Source organism: Apteryx rowi, unplaced genomic scaffold (assembly GCF_003343035.1).
Source record: "Apteryx rowi isolate R43461 unplaced genomic scaffold, aptRow1 scaffold_389, whole genome shotgun sequence".
Classification (NCBI taxonomy): Eukaryota; Metazoa; Chordata; class Aves; order Apterygiformes; family Apterygidae; genus Apteryx; species Apteryx rowi.
In genome coordinates, this window is record NW_020450407.1 from 10,338 (window position 1) to 35,199 (window position 24,862).

The window sequence follows — 24,862 nt, forward strand, 5'->3', positions numbered from 1 at the left end:
GGCGGGAGCGGCCCGCGGCCCGCACCGGCCCTCCGAAAGGGGAGGCTGAAAAGTGGCAATTAAAAAATCGCGAATTTGAGCTTCCTTTAACTTGCCTTTGGTCTCTAGGATACGCTCCCGTCGTGTTTTACATTGTCCATACAAACACATTAAATAGAAGTTATTTAAAAGGGAAATGGGGACTTTATGGAATCACATGACTCCAGAAACCGGGGCTCAGGGAAACACTCGAACACCACAAACGTCCACCAGCAGCAATAACTCTGGCACACGCACAAAAAAAATCCACAGATATGGATGCACACACATATACCCATACATATAGGACTTCATATGCAAAAGAAAATACCATGGAAATGTGTTAATTTTTACTGAGAGAGGTCCCTAAGATTTAGCACAAAGCAGTACACAAAACAGAAAAAAAACCCAAACCCATCCAGCTTGGGTTCCCTCTGGGACTGAACCTTGTAAAACGCTGGCAAAGCACACTTCGAGTGGTTCTCCAAGTTTACATTTCTACAAGTCACCTTGTAAGATAGACCTTCTTATGCACCCATAACCAGCACCATGGCACCACTTGCTCCTGGGCTACACTGAGAAACACTTTTTTTATCTGATACACTTAATACTGAGAGATTTAATTGCCAAAACATTCAGGCTCCTGGATTTCAGTTTTGCACAAAGTGCAACATCACTGAATGCCTCAGTGCATGTGAGGGATCTCATTCTCCTCCAAAGGTTGACAATGCAGCAGGGATCTCCTCAAAGAGAAGCCGGAGTGTTTCCAGGTCTTCCAGATGGCTGCTGTGGGAGCACAGGAGGTCCCTCCTTTACCCTACAGGAGATTTTGGGGGCTGGAGCACCCGCTCTATGAGAAACAAGGCTCTTTCAGCCTGGAGAAGAGACAGCCTCAGGGGGACCCAACAGCAGCCTATCCGTACTTACATTACTGAGAAAACAGAGGCTCTTCACAGTGGCATAAGGACAAGAGGCAATGGGCATAATTTAAAACAAGAGAGATTCTGACTAGATATAGGGAAAAACTTTCACACCATTAGCACAGCCAAGCAGTGGAGGTTGCCCAGAGAGGGTGTGCAGTCTCCATCCTTGCAGGCTCTCGAGCCTGACTGGATAAAGCCCTGAATAATTTGTTCTGATCTCACAGCTGACCCTGCTGTGAGCAGGTTGCACTGAGACCTCCTGGGTCCCTTCCCACCGCAACAAATCCGTGAGTCTGTGTTAAGTCAGCCATGTGCTGCCAGGCTATATCATGCACTGCTGGGGTCAGGGACACCATCGCATCAGGAAAACAGGACAGATAACTCTTACAGAAACCAAGTAATTATATGCATCTGCAGAAAGGGAGTTTGGAAATCCTTAAACAAGAGAATAATGAGGTTAGTATTTGACCTAATTGGCACGAGAATTTATAAAATATTAATCTCAAGAGCCTTGGAGAGGATTTGAGAATTACAGGAAACTCAGGCAGAACAGAAGGGCTTGCTTTTGTATCATAGATGGTTAATTTAACTAAGGAACAGTCAGTTTTGCTGTTTAGGAGAAAGGATTTGTGGTTTGAAGCCTGGATACTGAAAACAATTCTGATCTAAACCCACCAAAATAGAAATTGAGGCAAGAGAACAAGGCATAGTTCATTGCTTTGCTTAGATCTGCATGTTTACTGTGCTCAAGCAAAGAATCATTATTTTTGGAATCTCTATATAATGTGTCTGTTTTGTTTCAGTAATTGAGTGTCTCTGAAGAGATTAATTGAAACTCAGAACATACATAACATTGGAGTTCTCAAAAGAGATGTGCTTAAGTTATTAACATACCTAGTGAATGGAAAGGAGACAAGGCTATGGGCCTGGAGCTGGAACATGTGGTACCATTTCCACTAAGACATAATAAAAAGCAGGTATTCAGGAAGCACAACAGAAATCAAGGAAAACAGCACTGGTGCAACCTACACACACAGATAAGAACACGGAAATCAACAGGATGCTTAAACACAGTAGTGTGGTGGGTACTCACTCACAGAAGCTCATCAGGATATGGGATAGCAGCATTCATACTAAAAGCCCACCCTCTTCCCAGACCTTTTGCCAAAATGACACAGCAAAAACGTTAAGGCTACAAGTTCTCAAAATATAAGAAATACCCACCCAAATTTAATTCCCCCCCCCTTGTATAAGCTATTCTACTGTTTTTAATTACAGAACCACGTATTATTTTTCCAGAGGGCTCCTGCCCTGTTCTGTGATTACAATATTTCCTTTTACCCTATGCATTCCACACACAGCTTCAGGCCTTACTTACTCTGCTTGCTGTCCAACACCTTCACTAGATACAAAAGTAACACTTGCGCTAGGGGAGCTTCTGCTGTTCTCCCCGTATGGTAACAGACTTCCTCACATGTTAATAAACTCGTTTTTGCAACAGGGCTATGGCACTAGACATGTTATCATTTCTATTTTACAGCAGGAGAACTAAGAGACTAAGGCTAAAATTATTAAGGTTTAAAAAGAAGGTTAAAACTATTAAGGTAAATATCAAGTACCGGATTGTTGTCAGAGTTCTTAGCATTACATGTCATGTCACATGTTCAGAGCCCAATTTCCACTCATTTTAAATACAGCTGTAAGAAAAGCATAGCAACACTAAGTAAAAATAAATGCACTGTTCTAGCATTCCATGGTAGATAGTGGAAAGTAGGAACAATTTAATATCAAGTTACAAAAAAATCCATTCACACCCACTGTCTACAGCCACACTGCTGTATGAAAGCTCAGCCCACCAGCAGCTATTCCCAAGTGTCCCTTGTTGAGCAGAAAACAAGCGGCAACCAGCTGTGAGCATTTTGGTGTAACCAGCTTGCTCACCATCGGAGAAGAACCCTCCCAGGAGAATGTCTGACAGTCTGCTGCGTTAAGGAGTCTTGGCAGCTTAGATTGCTTCACTTGTTTGGGCAGACTGCAGGGGCATCTCTAAGATGGTTTTCAGCTTTAACTGTCTTATCTGACAAGCAGTGAAACATTTTGTGACTTGCAGTATGTCTTCCCACTGTTAAGCACTGTTCAAGTTTGTTCAAGCTGCTATGAACTGGTAGCCTTTTCTTCTATAAGCAGGGGCCAGGTTGTTTGTTTTGTCCTCAGCCAGTAGACTGCTCTCACCCTCCTTACATGTTAGCTCTGCATCCAGCAACCTAATCTTACTGTTTTTGCAATCCCTTGCTTTACCTTTTATTTAATGCCAACTCCTGGAGGGAAAAAAGCCTAAAACTAAAAGAAATGTAGACAAACGTTTTTCAGAAGACAAATCTGATGCATTGCCAGAGCGCTCTGTGCTCTACCCTGACCACGGTAAGGATCCTTTGCAAAAGTAGCATGTGATCATGTAATGAAAGAGAGCAGCAAAATGCACAGAACAAAGCACTGAGGCTGGATGCACAATCTCTCTGTCCCTATGCTACCTAACTGGAGCATTTGGGTTTGGAATAGCAATAACATTCTCTTTTAATGTGGCTTCATAATTCAACAACAACAACAAAATATCACAGTGACTCTTAGCTATGGTACTAAGGTCACAAATAACAGAGCAACTGGGAGAAGCAGGATATTGTCACCCATGAGAAGGAGATGCGAGGGGTGAGGAGGAATGACTGCTTTGCAGGGGGGACTCAGAGCTGCTTGCTGAGAGCCACAAGAGGAACCCAGACACGTGGTCTCTCTCTGGCCACAGCCAAATTTTGGAAGGAAGTGTTCTTTCTGGATTTAAAAACTCTGGTCATCCTCTACACTCTCCCTTATGGCTTTCTCCCTCTTTCTCTTCTTCTGGTTCTTTCCCTTCTTTCACTACTGAACCCTTCCAGTTCACCTCCAGTCTACTGCTTCCTTCTATGCTGTAGTTTTTGCCTTACGCAACCTAACCAGAGCTCAGGTACGGTCTGTCACATTGTAAGAAATGTTTTCTGTCATCTCTAAATAGAACAAGCTTTATTACAAGCAAAAAGGGAATGACTGCTTCCTAAAATGCTTCAAATGCTAAAACAAGAAATAATCCTTACAACACTCCAGGTTGTTGCTTGTTCAGGCTACAATGCTACACATTTACAAAATACTGTTTTTGAGGATGGTACTTCAAGGCTTAAATCAAGGCACAGTGGGTTGTTCTTTGGTGATTCCTGAACTCTGAACAATGTCATTCAGGCATTTATAACACAGAAATGGCTCCTCTATCACATGGAAAGTTTTTCATCTCTGTAATAAAGAAGCAATAAAATATCTTAATCCAATTTACATTCAAAACACTATCATTTTATTCTTATTTCTGAAGTTTGTTTTCATTGCTCCTTTGTTCGAAGAGACAAAACAGCTGTGGCTGATATTTCTGGCCAGGACTGTCACAACTTGGATACGTGCTGAGGAGCTCTAGTGCTATGAATCTGCTGAAACATGTAATGTCAGCATATGTRGAAGCAGCCATCTGTGGCCACTTTTTGTAGGAGGCTCCCAAATTAGTGACTGCTGTGGCTGGTTAGGCCTTCAGGGCTGTCTGTTTGGATGTGAAAACCTTGGGACAATGGGTTTTGCTGGATGGCTGGAAAGTGGTTTTCTCCAATTTTTCTGCAGTGGGAGGGTCAGARTCAGCCTAAGACTAAAGAAACTGGGTTGTTAAAACCCCAGAGTCTGGATAGGCCAAGAAGTATCTTATCAAACCCAGAGAAATCCAGGCCTCCCACTGGAATGAAAGTACACCTGATTTTTTTGTCTAGCTCAAGTCAGACCTAGCTGATGAAGGAAAGGCTGATTGATACAAGTTGTGGACTCTGACCACCCACAGCATACTGACTGAGAAGCTGGGCAGCAAAGAATGTGTGTACACCCCAGTATTGTGTCCAGCCTCATCAGCAAGTCACAGGGGCATTTCAAGTGGATTTCTTTCAATCTCTACCTCTACCTTTTGCATTCAAAGGGAAAAAAAAAATCACTGAACCTAAGGAAGAGTGAAAGATTGGCCCTGCAACCCAGCAATAACGGGACCCACCTCAGATATGAAAGAGTAAAATTTGCGTTCAAGCTGTCAGTCCAGAATGAACATTGCATTACTTCTTTTGGAAATGTTTCAATTTGTTTGCAGAAGAGACTGACAAAGCATCAGGCTGAAAACCCAAATTTCAAGATGATTTTACAACTAGGTTAGTGAAGAAGGTTTGTTTATTGACAAAACTGGCTCCACCTGAGACTCTTTGGGGATAATTTACCACTCTGGTCCTCCCCATGCCTTGCTGGCTACTTTAGGTAGTTCACCAGCTTCAATGAATGCCATTTTCAGGTGTCAATTGTATGGGCAGCCTGAGCATCTAACTTGAGGAATTTACGCAGGTGATTCCCTATCCATAGGTTGTATTGCTTCTGATCACTCGAGAAATTCAGAGAATGGTTGCTAAAGGAAGGAATACATACATGTTCTCAACTTCTTTCATCACAGTATCATAGCATGTTCAAGGCTCTCCATGTATGTATGAATATTCTGTGGGTAGAGACCCCGTGTCTCATACTGCTTATACAGCCGCATGCTGTTCTTTCCTAGCTGCTCATCAGTATGGACATAAGAATTCCCTCTGAAACTGAACACTCTACAAAAGACTGCTATGTTTAAGCAATGCTCCTGAGAAGATGCCCTGTGGTTCCTAGTAGTCACAATATGCATCTCTCCTCCATGGTTTCTGACTGCATGCATCAAATACTGAATTTGTTTGATATGGTTAGTGAGGGTACAGAATTTTTCACTTCTGTATTTCACTTCTCTCTTTGCTTGGAGATAATGGAGGAAGAGGGCAGATAAATCTCACACTACTACAAAAACCTGAGTTACTACTGAGTTTCTTCTTTCCTCGAGCTCCTTTCCAGCAAAAGGTGCCCACATCCTGCTATATCTGATTCACTTGCCTGCCTGCAACAAAGCCTCTAAATTCAGTATTGATAACACAGAGAAGCATTCGTATCAAATAATGGAGGAAATGATGAGGAAAATTTCTGGTGCAAAGATGAGTTTCAACTTTTAGTCCATACATTTTCATTATGGCTTATCAGTAGAGTAAGCCTCATGTAACTGGTAAGGTTTCCTTGATGCATGCATTTCTTACCGTCCCTAAGACTTGAAATTACCTCTCATGCCATAAACTGCAGAAGTTTATCACATTTTCCAGCCTTTTGAATATACATATTATCTAGAAGCTGCTCTGTTTTCTAAATCAAATTCCATCCTAATCTAGGAGACAGTGGCTGAGGCTCTCCACCCACCAGAAGATAGTAAGCAAAACACAGCATATTGTCAATAATGACATTCAAGTTATATTCTGTTCTCTTGTTTAGTCTGGGAAACTTGTGGGACTCTTTCACAGGCCGCAGGAGTTTAGAATAGAGGGGACAAAACAAAGGTCAAGGTAGATGGACATACATGAAGAAGCTACACATACAGATGGAAGAAATCGGGTGGAGGAGAGTTCCTTTCTAAAGGCAGGGAAGGGATCTGTCTTTCTGTCTTTGTCCCATCACTTCACTAAGTTCACCAGTGGGCTTATGCCTTGAATTCACACTGTAGCAAATTGTCCCATGTCTAGACTTCTTGGAGAGGTGAACCAGAACACAATGTGGGGAGCACATGCATCTGAAATTTTGGTAATCAGCTTGTTTGAATCCAGTTTTTTCATCAGCCAAATAATTAGTGGCTGGCTCCACATAGTGGTTTCTCATGTAATTCCACTGAGTATGGGTTTGATATTTGGTATTTTATCCCTCAGCATAGCATTATATTAGTTTTCCAGTGAGGTGCCATTTGCAAGCCTGAACCATCTAGAAGCCTGTACAGTAGAACAACCAAAGCTGGCTGGAGTCATTCTGGGCACTGCCAAGCCCATATCTGGTTGAAGAGATTAGGAATTAGAAAGATGCTGTGCCCTAGTGCACATCAGTGAGTGTGATGTTGGGTGTTGGCAGAGATAGGTAGGGTTAGTGTAATAGTGGGTGAGTCTGAGATTATTTAAAAAAAAATAGCAGAGAGCTAAACGTAACCGAGATATTATACCACCCAAATCAGCGTCTGGCACTTATGAAATAAACATGGCCATTGCACAGCCTTGGCTCAGAAGTTTTATGGCAGTCAAGTTTATGACACACGATTATGGAAGACTCTGACTCTGCCAGTTAGAACTCCTACTTCACTTCCCCTCTGGAGCCTCCTTCCTGGTAGGACAAACCTCATTAAAAAATTTWAAAAAAAATTTTCTCTGACGTAATCTTATTTTCCTCAACCCTAAATTATTTGGCAGTATTCTGAGACATACAGACTTATCTCTCAAGCTCCTTCACTCCTACAAGCACGACTGATTATATCAAGCATTTCTGCATATGTGTCAAAGACAGAATGTATGCTGATGAGATGTGGCAGTTTAACTCTCTTTCTAGGGTGCTACGATGGCAAAGATGCTTCTGTGAAACTTCTTTCAGAGGCCAACCTACCAATCTCATTCAATTCATTTTTAAAAAATAAGTAATTTTTAAAGCAGAGGACTAACAGAAGAAAAAAAAGGCATGTGCCCATTTTTATTCCCAGATTGCTCCTTTGCAGGTGGCTTTTTTCTGCACAGTACCTGTCTGTTGCTAAGCCCAAGTCTGAGTTACTGACAGTGCTGCAGCTCAGTTCTGCATACAGTTTGCTAGAGTTGAATCCTGGAGTTTCAAAAGAATCTTCTCACAAGGGGGGACAGCCAAAGGCAGCCTCAGATCTTGCTGTTTGTTTGTTTGTTTCTACAAAGCCCTTGCCAATATTTATTTGCTCCTCTGAAAGTGAGGATTAAGCTTAATCACCGAGAGAAGATTTTTAGAGCTATGACAAGTCTGCTAAAAGTGTCTCTTTTCAGACAAAGTTGTGGTGAAGGAGGTACTATGCTTTAAAGTCCTTGTTATACTGTGTGTCGTGCACAGCTGTGTCATTTTGTATCACTTTGTTAGCTATGACATTGTGTTACTCATAGGCTTTGATTTCAGTTACATAAGCTTCTGTGTCAGACTGAGATGAAGCCAAGCCGAGGCGCACAAACAACACTGGACTGGTACTGTAAAAAGCATGACTAACTCTAATCTGAAACTTTCTGACACTTCTTTACAACAAGATGGGTTCCTGTCTGCTTCCAACTTTGCAATCTGTTCTCTCTGCAGGTTGTGCAAGGTTAATGCGCAGCTTTCCATTAAAACTCAATTCGATAATTGATACCAATCATTTTTTCTGGGAACTGTATGTGCTTCCTGGACCAGCCAGTGAGAATCAGGGACTGTGATGCTCCTTGGAAGGTGCCATTACACACCACTCCAACTGCTGAGTCTTCAGCTTTCAGCATTGACAAATTCTCTTCTTGCACTGCGTTTTCTGCAGTTTCATGTAAGCTCTGTCTCACAATGCAGTGACCATGTGTCTGGAGGTGCAGTGAGTAGGCTCTTCCTTGGGCATTCCTGGCTGGCCTGTCTCTGTATGGGCCAGTTGTGAATGTAACCCAGGCCACGCACAGGTGTTTAAAGGGGCCTGTGCAGGGAGAAAGGAGAAGGAGAAAGAAAATGACTCCTTCCTGAGGATGTATACATGATGTATAAAGGCAAACCCAGTATACCCTGAAGAGATCTGACTGGGTAGGACAAATCACATTCACCAAAGAGTTTTTGCCCTCTGGAGTCCCAGCTGACAGTTTGGGTTCACATGGCCAGACCACAGTGCACAAAGAACTGCTATGTATGTGCACAGGTCACTGAGCGGAATAAAAGCCTCAGACTGTGTTTTAGAAGAAGAATGGAAGCACAACTGTCAACAGGTAAAGCAGCAAGCAACAGAATGGCAACTTGGTGTCACACAGGATGAGTAACATGACATGGGTAATGTGTACATGTGCACATGCATCTGTGTGTATCCTATTCTTTTAAACTCTTATCTCTGCCACAGTGATTTTTGACAACTCACTCTGCCTCAGTTGAGAAACAGATGGGGATGCTTGCCACTTGCATTATCTATTGATAGAAGTAACATGCTGCAAGCGTGTGTATGAAACATGCCAAACATCCATTCCTAGAGCAGATCACAATTTTATAACCCCACCTTTTTAAAGTCAGCTAATGATAAAAGCTGAGGCTGTATCTTTCTAAGGACTCATATTGCTGAAGAAATGGTGTTCGGCTGAGGAAAACCAACGAGCACTAGTAATTGCACCATGATTAGAAGTATGCTTGGTGCTTAGTAGTAAAGCTGTATTCCCTCCCCTCTTCCTCCAGTGCCGCTGTATGCTCTGGTGGCAAAGCAGGGAAAGGTCCTTGCACCCTATGGCATCTTAGCTTACAATGTCAGAACAGGCTTAGGCAGAACAAAAGCAGAAGGAGGCAGAGGCTGCATAGCAAGTCACTGTACCGTTCCTGGTGTTTCTGTGAAGCACAGTAACCGTGGCAGGGCTGAAGCAGCACTCGTGCACAGCGCTGTCAGCATATCACAGGAGGAACTCTTTGGAATGACCTGCTAGTTCCCAAGCAGAGCCAGTGAGGCAGCCACAGAACAGTTGAATCCTAGCTCCACAGCAAAAGCCTGAGAACTCTAAAAAGTTGATGGCACATTTAAATGGGGAATGCTTTTCTTATTTGTAGCCAAAACTTTGTGGAAAGTATCAGCAGGACTGTTCATAGAAGCACAAGTATCCTGTGTCCTGTGGGCTGACAGACTGAGGCTCGGACAGAGCAGAAAAGGAATTAGTTCCCTGGCTGGAAACTCTCTAAAGTGAATTCTAAGGCCACTGAGCAAAATCAGCATAACTGAGTTTTAGCTTTTGCAGAAAAAGTATAATGCACAAAGAGGAATTTTAAGTCACCTACATTAACCTGCACTCACACTAGTAGTATTAGCAGTAGAAACTGAACTATTTTTCATTACTTTGTAGTACTATTCATTGCTAATTTGATGAGATCTACATTCAATTGTGCCACTACTTAATTCTGTCAAAATTCCACAGAATGCAGGTATGCAGACTTAACAAGCTTTCTATCTCTACATATATCCCTCACTTTTCATTGATTTTCAACAATGTCCCAGGACTGTTCTTTCCAGAAAATAGTTTGATCTGCTAACAAAAGAAAAAAAATTGAGGTTCAGTATAATGCAACACTCACTCTCTAAGCACATGCTTTCAATTCACTGAACTTGGCAATTCAAAAAAAAAGAAAAAAAAAAAGATTTCTTTCAGATATTTTGGAGGCATGGCTAGTGTTTAGAATGGCACTGCCAGAAGAACCCATTTGCTTTTATTTAATCTCTGGTCCTCAAATCTTTGTTAAAGTGCTCAAGAATGTTTAATGTATTTATGATTACTAAGAAAAGTAGGATGTCAAAATGCAGTTCTGAATCCACAGAGTCCTCAGATGCAGAAGTCATGTGTGCAGGTTCCATGTGAAGTATCATTTTTGTTCTAGTTGCAATCTAACCACATGGGATATCACTCTGGTACTACCACTTAAACTCTCCATACCTTTGTTGAAAACCTGCCTCAACAAAATATAATTTATTTGGCATGGTATGTTATTGGGAACTGGTATGGTCCTATTGCTTATGCTCCAAGGCAGACTAGGTCTATGAGCAACTGCTTCCCACCAGCCATTACTGGGCAGATTTTTCCCTGGTAGATTTTTCGTTTAATATACACAAGCCTTCTTTTGAGATTCTCAGGGCTGTTTCGACACTGTGTTAATCCAGAGCTAATGTTAGATCAGCTGTGCCCTGCCACGGCAGAAAATGAATGCTACTGCTGTGGCACAGCAGCATACACTGCATGCTTTCAAACACTGGTGAGAGCACTTGCTACATTTTTCTTAACAGTGATGCTTCCAAACCTATGCTGCCAATACAGTAGTGAATGTTTTAGGCACCCATCTAGTGCTGAAAGAAGGGCTGCATTCTGATCATTTTGTTCAGGGATGCATATAATTCTGTCAGTAACAGCCATCAAAAYAAGCCCTCTGCTCACAGTGTCTTGTTAGCAATGACATCCACACATCTACCTGCACAGAGATAGCACTCCAAATCACTCAAAATTTGGGTTAACTCTCAATTAAAAATGTAGATGTCAAATCTCTTTCTGCCTCTGAAATGCAAGGTTGGCAGTATCACTAGACCTGGGGGCAGACAAGATGTTCCTTTGATGAAGAATCTATTCTTGGCTCTATGATAGCCCTCCTATGGAGCTTGCTAAAAGTCATTTCAGGCAAGACTTTCCGTAGCATTTTGCCCTGGCTCAGGTCTACTTACTACCATTGACTTCAGGTTCTGCAGAAGGAAAACACTTCCAGGTACTTCTAAAAACCTATTTTTAACCCTCCTGCAAGTCTGACTGAAACCTTGAACTTGAAATGCTACCCCCTCTGACTACAGAGTCTCTCTCTCTCTGTGCATACCTCAGTGTTTCCCCAACACACATGGCATAGATGTGAAGATGTGGGAAGCTGTCCACATATCTGTTGTGAACCTAAACTAATGTTTGTAAATCATTAAGATCCTCAAACAGTTACATAAATCTAAAGTATTGCTAGTAGCTCAAGGTTTTTCTGGTTGCAGACCTATCAAAAGAGCACACAGAGATGGACAGATGCACGATCAGGGAGATGCCTACCTTCACCAAGCTTTCCACTTGGTACTTCTTTTATCTTGGTCAGTCCCATTCCATTAATTCCTCATTACCATGAGCTAAGCCAGGTCCTGAGCTGATATATATCCTACCATCCAGAAAGCTTAAGGCCAGCCTTGGCAATTCTGCTGGCCTGCGCATCAGGGAAAATTGGCAGTACAAGTGTCACTCATCAAATAAATTGAGTCATTTTCCACTTACTCCTGGAAGGACTGTAACCAACAGCAATTGCTTGTTATGAACACTCACCCATCTTTTCCAAAAGATTAGCTTTCATTGCAGGTGGGTGAGGTAATCTGCACGGGTTTATATCATACTCCATTTTAAGATGAATCTCCTTCCTCAAAAAAGCTCACCACATGCCCAGCTCTTGTTTTTATTTCTAAAGTCCCAGTGGTTTTGTTAGACAGATGCATGACTGCAGCAAAAGGTTATTTAGTATATAAAATGAAAAGCACTGGGCTTGATAGCCCCAGAGAGTGGACTCTGTTGTCAAGGAAGGAAGTTGTTCTGATGGGTGGAGGCGAGAGTCCCGTGCAGCACTGAGGCACCATAAGAAAGGGCACTGCACAAATACAGGAGAATTACAAACCCTGACTGTGCAGGAGGGATGAATAAATGTACACCCTAATTTGTTCTGGCCATCTTTACTCCTGAGAAGTGCCCTGTTACATGTAAGGACACATATTCTTTGATGCACCCGTCATGGGTGGGACCTTCTGCTAACATAAAACAGGAAGGTTGGTGTAACTTCTGAAGCTCTTGCTCTCATTAAGGTGCTGACAGCCAGCCAGCTGCCACACATTCACAAACCCACTAGGGTGTCTCCTGCAGTGCCCCACGGAGGGGAGGGGAGGGGAGGGGAGGGGAGGGTGGAGCATAACTCTTGGCATACTTTTGCAATCCTACTTGGTGTTCACAGCTGTTTTGCTGCAGGGGAAAGGGCGTGACTGAGAAGTGACCCACTGACGCTGCAGGCATTCAGAATCAGTAGATGTAATGCAGGAATGTTCAGTGCAGTTGTAAGCAGTAACTAATGGCTGCAGATCTGCATGCCCAAGTAGCTTATCAAATTATACCTGGGCCTGCATCCCCCTCCGTAATCAAGGCTCTGCTGGCAGTTCCAATTACAAAATCCCTTTGTCACAGATTAATAACTAAGCTGTAAGCACTCAGTCCATAGCAGCACACTCTAGGGAAAAAAAATCAACAGTAGCAAATTCTTGGACCATTTTTTTCTTAAAGCATATGTTATTTCCATGATTTTTTTTTGGAAGAGCAGGAATTGCAAATAGTAACAGAAACAACAAAAAAAACAGCAACAAATATGGAAGCTCTCTGGGCTCATAAAATAGAAACCTGACCTGCTTTTTGAAAGTTATTTCAGTAGTTTTGCAATTTTTAATATAAAAATATTATTCATCATTCACAAACTGGTCACCTTGCATTTCAGTGTTATTACCTGCTTTCCTAATATCATGATGATCCAACAGTAATGTCAGACTACGAACACAAGGGCTAAAGGACAAGCTACCACATTTTGCAATTTCTATTGAGTGCGTAGTTTTGAAAATTGTCTACATGTTTATTAGGCAGTTTGACTGAGTTTCAGATACCAAGAAAGTATATGCCTGCTTTTGCCTCTTGGTCTCCATCTCACTTCCTGCCTGTTTTGTACCTTCACTCACATTTGTCCTGGCAGGGAGAGGCCAGAAGTTGTGCACCAGCATCTGCAAGAGTTTGAGATTATTTCAGGAATCTGCTGTCCTAACAGTGGTTTAGGGCCACTGCTTTGCCATCCTGACAGATTGAGTAAGCGTGTAAGGTGACAAAAGGCATTTCTGCAACCATGCAGGCGCACACACACACACACACACCACGTGTACTTATCTGCAGTAAGGATCAGGACTAAAGTATTTAAAGGATCAACCTAATAAGCTTTGGCAATTCCCTAAGTTATGGTGTCTCTAGAACATTTTACTTCTGCGCTCCTAGGCAAGCGCTGTAGAAATTACAGAGAGATTTGTATACAAACTAGTGAACACAGACTTCCAGTTGTCCCAACTCTTAATACTTGCCTAAAAAATATTAAATAGAAATAAATCATCATTGGCATTTTGCATATGGATTCAATAATAGCAGTGGCAGCTAATTAGTTCCTGTCACCAGAGGGCATCGGAGGACAAGCTGATTTTTTTAGACAGCATAGGCCCTATCCCTTTAGTTAAACAAGTGAATATTTATGAAGTCAATGGACCTGAAACTTCTCTCTTGTCAGCATAACACTGATATGAAACCAATAACTGGCATAAGCAAGCAGGGAACTGGGCCTTGGGTATGCCCCATATAGCTGCAAGCTAAGGGGTGTCTCCTTGCTCATTCCTCTGCAGCTGTGCACGTACCTGGGGACAAGCTTCAGCACAAATTAGGAATGTGACTACATGGTGCTTCAGGGATTGCCACGTGGCATGTTAAGACCAAGCCACAAACATGCTGGGATGATTCTTGAGCAACCACTCACCAACAAAGAAATGACAATACGCGGCAATCAGCATCTTGGGTTACCCAAGTGCATTACAACCGGCTATTTCAAAGGAGAGAGAGGAAGAAAGCAAGGTTAAAATGGAGCATTTAGTGACCTTCTTCCTAGAAAGGAGTGAACAAGGGGTTCAAGAACTATCCATCCATGGCTGCCCCAATTTGGTCCAGCTGCCTTGTGGTGCACCGGCACATATATGGAGACTACGAAGCTCTTCTAGGCTCAGGCAGTTTCCTGCTACCTCCTGGTCTGATTCATGAAATTCATTTCTATGTTAAATACAAGCTCAGAGGTTTACAGCAGGACACATGATTTTCCTAGACTGCCTCACTTGACTGAAGGGTACCTCTTCAGATTAGCAAGGGAATAAAACCAATTTGAGACAGGAAATAGTGTGAAAAGTATGTACTTTGGTGCCAAAATGGCAAATATACTTCACTTATCAGAAAGAGATACTGTCCATTAAAATCAAACAACAAAGCTTTCTATGCATTATGAACACATTGCTTTTAAATGGGAGGGAGCAGGCCAAGTCGCCCTCATCTGTTATCACTGTAAAATAGCAATGCTCATTTATAGACTATGACAGTGGCAAATTTATGCCGCATGTCAGCTCCCCGAGGCTATGAGATCACTGACTTCAATTAGAGAGTGAATACTGCTGTGTAACAGTCAAAGGCCTTTGAGTCCGAAGCAGGGATTCTCGTGCTTTTAGAGCAGGGTCAGCTCAACACCCTAATAATAATATTCCAGGTTACTTGGATCATACTCTTCTACCTTATTTTTTCTTTAGACATGTATTTTTTTCCTATTCCAGTTCTTGCTTCACTTCATGCTTTATATATGCTAGACAACTGCAACAGTCAAGTGAAGGAGGGAAGGCAACAGGGCCTATTAATTTATTTGCTTTTTCAGATGTAGAGCCTTGTCAACTATACAAAATGCAAATAATCAATCTACTTTTTCACTACATCACATATTCAAAAGGTAGCAAGCATACACTGGCCAAAATGAYGACTCCATTCATTTCTCTTCGAGGTGGTCTCCAAAAAATGAGTACTGAAAATTGTCACACTGAGACTATTTTGGATCAGAGGAAGGAAAGGTATCTACCCTAAAACCCTTAGAGAGAATGCCTCCAAGCTGCCCCTGAAGTTTAAAATACAGGAGATCTGATCTGAATTCACAGCTTCTATCTACATAGAGACCTGCATCAAAACAAAGTGCATCTCATTCTCTGTCCTGCTTAAGTTGCCTTATTCTTCCCAAAGCTTATAATCTGTAAAGACACATTTTCTCTTGRGCATTATGGCCTTAAATTTTTATCATATTGGCAGCAGAACAGACTCAAAAAAACGCAGGGATTAAACAAAGCTGTGTACTTGCTGGGAGACCTGTTTTTTGTACTGATCTAAACATTTTCACTAGTGTGTTTTTAGCAGGAAAATTATCTCAAGAAAGGGCAAATTTTAATTTCTTTTGAAACTTAATTTTTGCATTTAAAACCAATCTAAAAATAAATTTTGTTTCAAGTACAATTAGGGCTTTGATTTTCAAAATAGAAAAATGTTTGGGATATTAACCTTTTTTCCCCATTAAAAAATTAAAGGTCCTCTCTGGGGAGGAGTGGGGTTGAAAGTGAGTGACAGGTAAAAACAGAACCAAAATCTGAAAACAATACTAAGTTAGTAAATGCCAAAAATGAAATTTTGATTAATAAATAAAAGGACAATAATGCACACAGCAAATTAAAAAGGGACAGACTTCTAAAATTACCTAAAATGGTTTTTTTTTAAGTAGCACAGATCATGAATAATACTGAAACAATACAACTTGGAGTATATTCTAGTTTTCTCTGCCCAGAGTTATGCTATGTTTTTTGTGGTCTGTGAGTATTTTATAAGAGAACACTGCTTACATAAGCACATCCGCATATGGTAATGTACACATAGCTCTAACCACCAGGGAAAATAAGGAACATTTATATGAAGATGCACTTGAAAATTAAGATGGTGGAAATGCTACTTTCCTCAGCTGCAACTCCTGATTTTGGCAGGTATGTTTCCCTATCATTTTACTTATTGCTCTATTTCTCCAGTCATTTTTCTTCTGGATTAACAGAGCAAGGCTTCCCAAAGGAACAGTACCAGTTAGAGAAAATGGACCAAAGTTTGCCTCTTGGTCCTCTTCTGGGGTAATGGTATGTACTTCCCTGAACTTCTTGGCGCATAGGAAATACATCTGTTCTAACTCCTGTGTGCTGATGCTTTTCCATGGCTTCACTTTGGCAAGAGACCCACAGCCTCTCATCTCCTCTTGGCTCCCTTCTCATTTTGAGATGCAGGTGAGGGAAGAGAACAGCCTTGGATAGCAGACGCTGCAATTCCAACAACTTCCTTGCAAGTGGCAAGGAAAACCTCTGCACACTTACCCTATCTCCAGAGGCACTTCAATAACTTGTGGAAGCAGTAAGCTGAAGTACAGTCTTGTAAGACAGGGTACRCTGTCAGGACTTGACCAATTGAGATATTACTGGTCAGAAATAGTGGCTAATGCATGAAGCGCTTGTGTGTAGCTCCCACTAGCGCCCATGGGAAATACCATGTCTCTGATGGGTGGGATGGCTGGGACTGCAGCAGCAGAACACTATCAAACAGGCCAGGTGCGAGGGGCTACACATCTGTCTGGGTTTTGCAACAAATTTTGACAACAGCAACTAAATTTGGGATTAATACAGACTGTCAATTCTTTCTCACTTGGTCCTTTCTATAACACAGGCTGACTGTAAAGTGTTGTCATTCTGAGGCTGTGATGGTGTTTGTGTACACCTCACTGTGTAAGGCACCCTACAAACAGTGAGCAAAGGAGAGCAAGGACAGGAGCAGTTAGTATGTGCTGTTAATTACCCGAGGTACAAAGCAAAGGAGAATCAAGACTCTGAAATCCAAGAAAATACAGTATGTAATACTGCTAGTAATAGGCAGAAATGGGACATGTTATATTTGGTATCTATACAACGGGTAATGTGCAGCTTCCCAAGAGTATCCCCTCCCTCCTCATGAAAAGAACTAATGGATTTTATGAGCCAAGGGGGCTTTTTCTGTCAGGGGGTGAGAGAGTGCTGTGGAATGGAAGAAAATATGGTTGTCATACACAGCAGGGAGAAGTGCTACACACTCATGTCAGAGGCCCAGGATCTCAATGGAAGATATTTATAGCTCTGCCTCTGAAGAAGATAAAAGTAGTTCTGATGCTGAGAAAGGGAACAAAAAGTGTTACCTAAAAATAAACGTCCCAAGTCAACGCTACCTATTTCTACATTCCCTGTTTCAGAGTTGGTTAAATGAATTCCATCAAGAAACATTTGGGTTATTCAGAGAGTAATAAGGCCATTTTGGAGTCGGAATGGGTTTCATTTTCAAACTCTTCTAATTTATCAGCAGGGTTTATCTGTATTCTGCAATATCATCTCTCACTGTCTCAGGGAAGCAAATTCAGTCAGCACAGGGATGTTAGCTGATCCAGATGGTGACCAGGGCAAGGTGATCGAGGATGAAAGTACACATGAATTGCACTCCTACAGTACTTGGTTTAACTTCTGCTAGCTTCTGTATGAGCTTTACTAGGTTATGCTGTGAGCTGACACTCCTTCCACACTTTACTGTTAGTTCCTGTCCCTCTGCCTTCCCAATTCACATCTGATTCAAAGTGTAACCCCTATTGTATTAAAATTTGTGGGTGATGCACAGAGGTGTGGGGGAGGAACAAGCAGCCACAAATGAGGAGCCAGTTTGTCAGACCGCAATCTGAGAGTCTAGCCCTTCAGTACTGCCTTGCATTAAGTAGTGGCAGCTCTGACTTCAGTGGGACTACGAGCAAATAATACAGTGGTTCCCAATCTTTAAACTAGTGGCCTGGAAAAGGAGTAGGCAATACAGCTCTTCAACCTTCCTCCCTGCTTGGAAACAACTGATAATTGACGGCAAAATTGAAATGAAGTGACTTTGCTATGACTAAATTAGTGATAGTCAGAAGCAGAGCTGAATGAGAAAATATTTACAACCCCATCTTTTTTTTTTTTTTTTTAAACTCTGCTTCACAACAGAGATGGCTTTAATGCTCCTTCACAGTTTGGACCCCTATGAGGTGGATATTTCTATTCCAGCTTAGTTGCTGTGTTCCTTGTTGCACCGAGCTCTACATGATACTCCATGGCAGAACAAATAGGGCTATCTAGTCTGTCAGCCAGTTACGTGCAAGCAGCCTTACTACAGCTATTTGGTTAGAATAAAGGACAGGCTTCTATTCAGGAAATTAGAAGGGTTCCTCTAGCTCAGACTGCTGAGGGCACATACCAGTAGTTCTGGTATGTCCCAGCAGAGGGCAATGGCAGACATACATATGCATGTGTGACAGTACAGCACTATTACAACACAAAATAAAGTTCTCTCCTACCTGTCAGTTCTTTTCACAAGCTAGAAAGTCAGTCAGTGCTAACAAATGGAATAAAACCTATCTGGAGCTGAATCAATGCTCAGTAGAGGATCCAGCAGCACATACCTAGCCAACAGCACGAACAAAACGTTCCAGATCTACCCTGAATAGCAGAGGTTTATCAAAGTAAGGAAAGGCCAAGGGAAATACCTCAGCAGAATGTTCAGAATAAGATCAGAAAACACATGTAGTCTGGCTTTCTTGCTGCCATCTTTCAGAGAAAATAGACAAGTGAAGCAATATTTCTTCTCTGGCACATGCACAAATGCAAACAAGAAGGACTCAGCTACAATTGCTTAGTGTGGAAGACGAAAGGGCAAACATAAAACACGGCTCAGACATCAGGAACAGATCTTGGTTGCTTTATCTCTGCTCATGGAAATTTTTTCACTTTATAGTCTTGATGTTAGCATTAATGTCCTTTTGAATGGGACAGAAAGTGATTCAGAGCAGAATTTGTTAAATGTATGGGTACCTAAAAACAAGAGCCACAATTTGAAGCACTTAAGTCTGACTCTTTTCTACTGGGTTTTTGCACTTCTGAAGATAAAACCTTGGATATCACAATTTGGGGCTGAAAAATAGAAATGTCCAACACTAGAAACCACTCTAGAAAACACTGACAAGACTGTATACCACGTGCACTGAAATGCAGTGACGATTCAATAATTATGCAGGCATGCCACAAAAGTATGTAAGAAAATCTATTTTAAACAAGGAAGGATGTAAAGAAATATTTACAAATCCTTTCATGGCAATAACCATAAATAGTAAGTAAACAGTGACAAGAGCAACTGCTGCTGTAATATTGCTTTAACTTGTTGTGCTTGCATCAGCAGGCAGTGCAAGGGGAAATGACTATCAGAGGAGAGAGAAATATGTTGCTAAGCAACACAACAGTGGATGGGAGACCAACTCTCCTGTCATGGAACAGACAATGCTTCATGGGTCTCTAGATTTTAAAATATAATCGCTCTAAACATGAAAAGAGGCTGGAAGAATTAGCATCTATCAAGGGAGAGTGAAGTAGCAGTGGACATGGGTGGAGTGAGTGAACAGGAGAGACAGGATAAGAGAAGAGCCTTTAATTGATAAGAAGGGGCTGCAAAGATAAACAGAAGAAGTGGTAAATATAATAAATACAGAAATAAATGGTAAATATAATAAATACAGAAGAGAGATGAACTGATACACAGAAATGAGGCAAGAACTGAATAGACAGTCATGAAATATACTAGGGATAACACTGATTCTAGAAAATTATGATTGAAACCTCCCTTAAATGTGAAAGGGTTGGATCTGACTTGCATCTGCACTGGTTGGCTAGAGAACTGAAGGAATATGACATAAGTAAGATATTTTCTAGCCTTTTTTCTTTTCAAAATCTGCGCACGCAAATATGGCACTAACAATACCAGCTTCTTAAGTTATTTTTCTAGAGGGAGCTGGTATTGCAGTCACTGCATGTTCTCAGACCTGCCACGTGAGAGTACACTGCATGAAAGGAAGGTGCAGAGTCTGGAATGCAAAGCTCAAGGACTGCCGCCCTTGGCAGCTACCTGCCTCCAGTTCCTGTCCCTGCCGTTAACCTCCTGTGTTAGCATGGTCAAATCACACAGGACTTTCAAGCAAATCTCAGGGAATCAAGCATCCCTCCTGACAGAAATTCAGAAGGAGCTGAACTATAGCAGGCACCTTGAAAAACTGTCCATTTTTCAATTATGACAATGATCGGATGATTGGATCTGCTAAGTTCCCCTGGTAGTCGGGGTCAAGCAAGAATCACTCAGACACCACGAGCCAACATTTATCACTAGAGTATCATAAAGGAGGTAGATGTAGGCAATAAATAATGGCACACAATTGTGAACATCTGTAACACAAGCTGCATTGAAGAGCTGGCTGGGTTCCTGGGCCCGATTAACCACCTACATGAGTGAATGCTAAGAGCTGCATTATCTCCTGCAGGCACTGGATGAGGCTGGACATGAGCACAATCCATCTCCCACCTCCTAAGCACAGCTGATTTCCACAAAGATGAAATAAAACTAGCTTCTGTAAGTACGGATGAAAAGAATCCTTAGAGCTGAGATGGTTCACTAATTAATACAGCTCTTTCTCCAAGATTAGCAAGTTAAAAAAAAGAGCAAGTGCTACTTTGTCACAAGTCTATTAGGTTTTGGAAAGGGAGACAAGAGACATACAAGTAATGCATGCCTTCAAATCTCTTGCTGTATCTTCTTTAATCCCCCGCATTCTACATATCAGAACAGCCACACTGGGCTGGGGATCTGATTCCAATAGGTCAATAGCAACAGGAAAGTCTTTAAATCTCCTTTTGATCCAGACATAAGTCATACAGGATCTGCATCTCGCAGACCAGCCCCCAATTCTTCCAAGACTACCTGCAGCAAACCGGAGATACCATATACAGAGACAGCAGGACTGTGTGATACAGGAAGTATTCTAACTTCTGGAAACAGCACTGACTCTCAGCTCCCATAACTTATTAATGAGTTATTATTATTCATTGTTGAAATGCTGCCAATTTGTATTATACAGGCAGTCAGGCAAGATGATCATAATGGTCCATGGCCACTTTAGCCTGTGAATGAGTCACTAAATGTAAGCCACACTGATTTCCATACGGTGAAGAATTCGGGAGAGTTGGTTTTAATCTTCCCACATAATCATATGCACTGACCAAAAAAAATGTGACTTTGTGCAACTCTCTCCTCCAAGATAATATGAATGCAAGGCCCACAACACCCAGGCTCCAKCCTGCTAGATTTTGCAGCACTCATTAAGTTTCTCACAAGTAAATCAAAGGAAAGAAAGGAAAATAGCTTTGTATACTGCATTTCCTCCTCTTCTGCAGAATGGGAGAGGCATGGTTCGCAGAATTCCCTTCTTGTGTTAGCAATACATCTCCAGAGAACAGATACAGCCTGTTTCAGAAACATTTAGGTTAGAAGGAGGTCTGAGACATGGGAGGTGAGGAATATTCAGCTTCTACCCAGTTGTATGCCCCATGTATTCTCTGATAACCATACACACACAGCTTTTACAGTGCAGTGCAGACATGCTCATACACCATTTTCCGGAAAGGGTTCTGACAATCTCTCCCAAACCATTGCACTTCTAAGTTTCCTCAGGGCTGAGACCAGGTGAATATGTAACAAAAAACCCCACTCCCATACTGTAATTATATGAAGGTATTTCTTATCATGATCTAGACTTCTCTTTTTCCTTCTACTTTGAAAGCATAGTACAATTACAATGGGGTATAACACAAGACTGGCACAGCTTATATTTTATACACATACGTAATAATATAATACCTCTATCCCAATCCATTACTGCATCCCAGATATGTTCTTGAAGGATCCAAAATAAAAAAATCTAATGATATCCAAAGGCCATAAAGAAATCAGAGGCCTGTGGGCATGCGGGCATGTGGGAATTTATGTGCATACAGCAACTCACATTAACACTGATGAGAGGTAAAGCACATCCATCTTTTGTACACCCACATGAGAACACTATGAACCAAATTCTTTCCTGCTTATATCCAGTATTGATGCAGATGACATAAGACTGCAAAAGGTATAGATTGGGGAAGAATCTGAACCTCTGATTACTAACTTATTTAATCCTTTTAAATCTGCTCTGCTACCACCACCAAAAACAGTCTGAAGTCATTCCACCAATGTCCAGAGGATGAGATGGAAATTGAGAACATTTTATTTTTCGGTTACATTTCCGCAAACCAGAGGACTCTGAAAAATCAGACATTAAAATGAACTGGACAAAATGGATTGTTCATCCTTTCCCCAAAGCCCCACTCAAAGTATATATGCAACAACAGCAGACAAGGGTTATAGCTGGTATTTAGGAGGTAACAGTAGGAACATTTGACAGAATAAAGGTCTTCCTCTTTCTGCTTCACCTGTTTCATAATTCTGATAAATTTAAAGCCTGGGTACAGCCCAGTGCCACATAGGCCAACATTCTTTGTAATATATGGTTGAAAAGCAGAGTAAATTAGTAAACTGCAGAGCTCGCTCCTGGTACTGCTGTAGCTAAACTAGTTTTGACACATGAGCTACCCTCATACTTTGTAGAAGTGTTGATTTATACTATAAAAGTTTCCAGTGAAATATATTAGAGTCCAAGTATGTTTTCCCTTCCAGCCAGAGGAGCCTCTCTGTCCTTCAGAGCCTGTCTCCTAGAAAGTGTTTAAAAATAAGAGACGTTGCACTGCCAGTACTGACTGGCCTTTAAGAAGTTATACCCCTAGCATAGACTGAACACTGCCATTTGTACAGCTCTTTTCAGGTCTTCCAGAGACAAAACTGAGCAGCTTTGACAGTGCAACTCCACTAAAAGAGCTTATTTGAACAGTCTGGTTCATACTTCAAATGCTTTTGGTCTCACTACCCTAACCATCTGCTCTCCGGTGACAACAGTTCTGCACCCTGCTGGGATCTACCTCCACTGCCAGGTCACCAGGAGCTTCTCTACAGAGGGACAGATGAGCCAGACTCTTTGGGGAAGGTCTGCCAGGGAAGCACAGGTCAGCAAGCAGCAGGACCACTAGTCTGCCTTAAAATCAGGGGCTACTGGGATTCCCAGTGCTGATAGAGATCTGCTGTGTGAAACTAGCAAGTCCCTCCCCCACTCAATGCCTCCATTTCCACTGCTGTAAATTTTGTTTAGAGAAACTTATTTTCCCTGTAGAGCATGAGTACAAATTACGGTGCAGGAATAAAATACCACTGTTTCCGAATAGGAAAGACCTAAGTTTTATACATGTGACACCATATCAATCTTTGACTCCACATTGCATTTCACTATTCAGAACCTCTCTTGCTATTTGGCTTTGAACAGCTAGAGAAAGCACATGCATTTACAATGACAAAGGTAAGCAAAGCACATATAAAATACATGCAAATGGAGGAAATACAAAATCAAATTATATTCATCATGAACAAGCTGAGAAATTAGCCACAGACAAACTGCCAAATGTCCTGACATAACTGGAGAAATCTCTTAGTTGATTCTGGCATCTACTTATATATCAGAGCTTACATAACTATATCATAGAAGCCCCAGGCATCTGAGGCACTACTATACTTGCACAATCAGAAATAAACCCAACCTAAGAGTCTCATGTTGTATATGATCTGACTTTCTGTTCCTGGATTAGACAGGGAAGGATGGTAACTCTAGATCAAGTTGCCTGTGAATTACACACGACCAAAGACAATACAAATCTATAGGCAACTACAAACTCTCTGATGTCAATGGAAAGCGAGCATAGCCTCAAGCGGACTCTAGTTCAGACATATGGCCACCTAACTTACATTCATTCTGTGGATTTAACCTCATCCCCCAGATGGTATTCCTGCCTACTGGAAGTCAAAGTTTCTTGGATTTTGCATGTCCATTGCCATTTTGAAGTTAGCATACTTTGAATGAAGTCAGAAAAAAATGTAACTTTAACATCAGCTGAAGACCTCAAAGTGTTTAGCTCCTGTGGTTTTAACCTTTCAAAATGATCTTTCAAACTTTTCAGTTAGCATCTCTGTGCCGGAGTTTTTCTTTACTTCCCTGTATCAGTAGGGTGACAATCCTTTGAACATTCCTGAGCCAGCCTCTAAAAGCATAGAGAAACTGTCTTGTCAGAAAGCCAAACCCATACTGTAACAACAACAGTAATTAAGGTGTTTAAATCAGTAATTAAATAGTTACTAAACACAAACATCTAACCACCATTATTACAGTGTATCTACTGTTCCAGTCTTTGTAAAGAACAATATACTGAATTAACACCCAAGAACTTACATTTTAAAATTCAGCAAGATGAAATAACTGATTTAAAATATGTTTTACCTTAGCCTTTAAAATATGCATATTTGACTGAACTCAGTGAATCCCAGTTCAACACCAGCTGGAGACAAAGTGGATAGATAATCCTGAAATCACAACAAACATTACACTGGTTTTGTTCCAGTGATCTTATGGGATCTTAAAGGCTAACAACAATAAACTTGCTATTAGTTAAGGCTAGCTGATGGAAAAAAATGTCCCTGAGATAATCTCTCCTAATTCTTGGC

General features: G+C 41.5%; 1 long non-coding RNA gene across 1 annotated transcript in view; it reads right to left on the minus strand.

Moving 5' to 3' along the window:
- LOC112970250 overlaps nt 1-24,862 on the minus strand; it is a 49,026-nt gene that overhangs the window by 8,740 nt on the left and 15,424 nt on the right. The window lies entirely within an intron of this gene.